Genomic DNA, 5,000 nt, shown 5'->3' on the forward strand with positions numbered 1-5,000 from the left:
CTAGCTCACCCCAAGCATACTCTGTCACAAGTGCAGGAACATATGTGGACATTGTTAAGAACTTTCCTGATGTGCTCACGGGAGAGGGTAAATTGAAAGATTAGCAGCTAAAATTACATGTGAACAAAGATGTCAAACCTGTTGCACAACCTGTCAGAAGATTATCATTTGGTCTAAGAGAGAAAGTCGACAAGAAATTAGCTGAATTACTAAAGGAACACCTAATCGAAGAAGTACCCAGCGGCCCTACAGAATGGGTTTCACCTCTTGTGGTTGTACCGAAACCAGATGGGGATATTCGCATCTGTGTCGATATGAGAAGAATTAATGAAGCAATTGAAAGGGAGAGACATCCTATTCCTACCATCGAGGAAGTCCTCTACGATTTAAGGAGGCTCGAAAGGGTTTTCAGCTGAGCGCGCGCGCGTACCCACACACGCAATTCGTAAGCTGCTCGCGTCAGCTCGTGATTCAAATGGGTCACAAGAAATAAGCAAATACCGCTAATTTCGCTCTCCTTTCTTCTACTTCCTATAGACATGAATATAAATAGACATCTCCTATTCGTGAAAACTACGAAAATTCTACACAAACGGTTTAATGGTCATTTAAATCCGTTTGTGTTGACCTTCAGCTCAACTCGCGCGTGCACTCGAATGAGCGGGTAACGCATGCGTAAATGCCGATCTTGTAACCCCCTCATTTTTCCTGATTTTGCAACTTTACTCGTTTATATCTCTGCTTCCGGACGGTGAATTTTTTTCATTTTTTGCATGTTAGCTTAGATTAATTTAAAACGTTTGTCTTTCAAATTTAAAAAAATTCTGTAGGTGAAAAAAAAAATTAGAGGCACATTTCAAAAAAACTTATTTTTCTGAAAAACTGACCTACAGATTTTGTTGAATTTTAAATATTTTAGAGGGTATTTCGAACATTATCTGGTAACACTAAATGGGAAAATTTCACCGTCCCGTTTCTTGAAAAAAGGCAACATAAGTTGATTTTAAGGCTCAAAGAAATGCCTAATATCGTTGCCATGGTAACGTTATTTTGGAGGAAAATATAATGTGAGAAATCTACGATGGGTACTTAATACCCTGGCCAGATTTCGCCTTAATATGATTACCCTAACTGTATCTAAGGACAAAATATGTTTATTTGATTGAAAAAAGGAGAAACTATTTCGTGTTTTCAGTAAATTGGACTTGAAATGGGGCTTCTATCAAGTAGAACTTGATGCAGAATCACGTCAGATTACTACCTTCACTACAGACAGAGGTCTTTTTCGTTACAAGAGGTTGATGTTTGGAATAATCTCAGCTCCAGAGAAATATCAGACGATTGTCAAGGATGCCCTGACTGGCTGCAAAGGAGTTACGAATATTGCTGACGACTTGATCATCCACGGATGTGGAATCCAGGAACATGATGAGAACCTGCTAGCTGTTCTGCGCCGTCTCAGAAAGTGTGGATTGACCTTGAAAGAGAAGTGTCAGTTCACACTTCCAAAATTAACATTCTTTGAACATGACTTGAGCAAACAAGCATTTTCACCTAGTAAAGACAAGGTGTCTGCAATTCAAAATGCCAAGCCACCACAGAATACCGCAGACGTCAGATCGTTTTCAGAACTATAGTACAATACTGTGCCAAGTTCCTGCTAGGTTACGCCCAGGTTGCCGAGCCGCTCAGAATTCTTACAAGAAGGGATCATAATTTCATGTGGGGAGATGCCCACGAGAAATCCTTCCAGAAGTTGAAAGATCTGCTAAGCCCAAGCAAATACTCTCGCCTACTTCAAAAATGAATGCAGAACACGAATTGTAGCCGACGCGGGTCCCACAGGTATAGGAGCTGTTCTCACTCAGCTACAAGATGGCATGTGGAGGGTGATCTCCTCGTGCATCACAAAATCTTACCGATGTGGAAAGGCACTATTCCCAGTCGGAAAGGAAGGTCTTACATTGGTATGGGCTTGCAAGAGGTTCAAGCTGTATGTTTATGGTGGAGACCGATCATAAACCCCTGAAGCACATCTACATGTATAACACGTCCTCTAAACCGTCTGCACGAATAGAACGATGGGTCCTTTGCTTGCAGGGCTAATATTTCAAAGTGATTTACCGTCCTGGTAAGTACTCTTGGTATCCAAAAAGAAAATTGGGGGTAACCATGCATTTTTGAGAGATAATTAAGTTTCAATTTGAGAAAGAACGCCATACATTGCTTTGTATTTTAAAATATTATTCATGAATTATCTTTGAAAAATGCGTGGTTACCCCCAATTTTCTTTTTCGATTTTAATAACACTTGTTAAGATCTACATTTCCTGCATAATCACACACCGGGGCAAAAATATTGTTAATTAGTAGGCACCGTCCTTAATATAAAAAATCTACTATGTACATATATGGTCTGGTTCAGTGAGGTCAATCTTACGTAAGTCCAGGTAATTGCAAAAATAATTACATGTACTGCTGTACTGTACTTCTATTTTGGAAAGCAATCCTGGTAAGTCTATTGATGACCCCTAGATGTACATGTCTGTGCTCTTGGGCAAGACACTTTACTCCCATGGTGCCACCCTCCACCCAGGTGTATAAATTGGTACCAGAAAATTTACTGCTGGGGGTAACCCTGCGATGGACTAGCATCCCATCCAGGACGGGGGGGGGGGGTGGAGTAGAAATACTCCTAATCGCTTCATGCAATTGAAACTGGGATAAGCTCCGGCCTGATGGGCCACCTGGCTCATGCGTAGACTTTACATTTACAAGTACATGTACATGTAATATTCCTGAGGTTTTGCTAATTTTGTTAAGACCATTGGAAATGAAATTCCTGAGGGGAACCACATTCCCTCTCATTCTACAGTACTCAGGGATACCTATTATCTATCTATACCCAGTGTCACTTTACATTAAATTTGGAGTTTTATTGGTACAATTTAGTGTAAATGCGAATGAATCTCCTGGCCCATACAGTCTACATGTACAGTGCAGTGTTCAACACTAACGCTTGCCCGATTGCCCGGGGCAAGCGAAATATCTCTGTGGGCAAGTAAAACAACTCTAAGACTTGCCCGATCGAGCAATCAGAGTTCTTGTTAGACTAATATTTTGTGGAACGATTTGATTTGCAACGAAGAAAGTGACTAGTAAGATGACGTAGTCACCGCAAACATGATAAAAAGTAAACAATGTTGCATCTCTTTGCTGTCATTTTTCTGTTAAAAATATTTTGGTACAAACCTCAAAACAGATTGGAAGGAGGAACATGTTCGCAGCCACTACCTTTCTCTGCACGGAAAGAACATGTTTGTTTCAATGGAACCCAGTTTTCGCATGGCCAAATACGCTATCAAACAAGTGCACAAGAAAATAAAGATATGCTTAGCACACCATGGGCACAGCAGGAGTCACATTGGTCTGTTAAACCCATTTTACACACATTTTACACATAACTGACATATTTACAAGCCTTGTTTGAGTTTTAATGGGGAACAGGTCTTAAGAAGGTGGAAGTTGGTAAGAAAGTAAGTGTCGAACACTGCAGTTACCTCTCTATATTCTAAAAGCTATATGTATATAAGGGACTGTACTGTACATTGGAACCTTTAGCATTTCTTAAGTAAACCGTTTTTTTACTGATAAAGACAACTGTCTGTCCTCTCCAACTCTACCAAAATAGATGTATTTGAAAAAAAAGAAACTATTAACATTGTCTCTCTCTTTCCATGTTTTGAAGAGTACAATTGATTATTTTCTCCCCACTTCAGTTTGGTTTTACAGAAAGCTGTTCCACCACGTATGCCCTTATATCTATCACTGAAGCTACATGTATTCATCAGTCAATATACAATATGGAAGTTAGTTGAGGTAAATTCAATGATTAAAAAACAAGCTTTGACACAAAGAACCACAAAATTCTATTAACCAAGCAAAACCATTATAGCATAAGAGGTGTTGTGCATCAATGAGTCAAGTCTTATAAATAATTTATCGCACAAAAAAAAATCTGTATGTGTAAATGGTCAAAATTCAACTTTCCCATCAGTAAGTTGCAGTGTTTAACAAGGCTCTATTTTAGGACCCCTTTTATTCTTACAGAAGAAAAAAGGAACCATATGAACTTTTATGTAATTATCTGTCACCGGCTAGTTTTGAAACCACTCTTCCACTAACTGCTTAATTAATCCTTATAGGGAAGATATTGTTGACGACACCTATTGTCGTTAATGGGGTATCTTGAAAACAGAGACCCCTAAGACCCCAAAGACCATTAAGACCCTAAGACTCAAAAACGAAGAAAGTAATCCAAAACCCTCAATTTGGCTAACCCTGGGCCTAACTAGGCCTAAAGTTGGTTTTTAGACCTAGGGTTAGCCAAATTTAGGGTTTTGGGTTTAGGGTTAGGGTAAGGGTTCTTCATTCTCGAGTCTTAGGGTCTTAGGGGGTCTTAGGGGGTCTGAGGGATCTTCGTTTTCAAGACTGCATGCACCCTCATTAATGTGCCAACCAGAGGCTCATTGGCTGTCGAAACAAAGGGTTTTTTTTTTGTTCCTGTGGTTGGCAAATTTGAATAACAAAAGTAATGTTGCTAAACAGATATCTTCCCTATACTACCTGCATTGAACTAACAAAGGACATCATTGTGCCAAGATTGTGACGCATACAACTTTATGCATCAATCAATTCCAGCGGTGCCCATCCCCCCCCCCCCCCCCCTCCCCGGGCAACCGCGGGGCATTTGCTCAAGTTGTCAGTCCCGGGGGTGGGGCATTCGCAATTTTATCGCGGCCCGGGGACTGGGCATAAGCCTTATGCCCGGGGGTCACCGGGGGTGACCCCCGGGCATTTGACACACGTGTTTTCGAATTAAAATGGAAGAGACGAGGCCTTCAATAAAGACTGGCTTGTCCGTCACGGACTCCAAAAGCTTGTGGATGTTTTTAAAGGTATACTTGTAAGTAAATGAATATATAAAAGCCACAAGGTGAA

General features: G+C 40.5%; 1 protein-coding gene across 1 annotated transcript in view; it reads right to left on the reverse strand.

Annotated features, from left to right (window-relative positions):
• The window catches only part of LOC138006740 (zinc finger protein 721-like), a 76,508-nt gene that overhangs the window by 71,018 nt on the left and 490 nt on the right, over nucleotides 1-5,000 (reverse strand). The window lies entirely within an intron of this gene.

The sequence above is a fragment of the Montipora foliosa genome, chromosome 6, assembly GCF_036669935.1.
Source record: "Montipora foliosa isolate CH-2021 chromosome 6, ASM3666993v2, whole genome shotgun sequence".
Lineage (NCBI taxonomy): Eukaryota > Metazoa > Cnidaria > Anthozoa > Scleractinia > Acroporidae > Montipora > Montipora foliosa.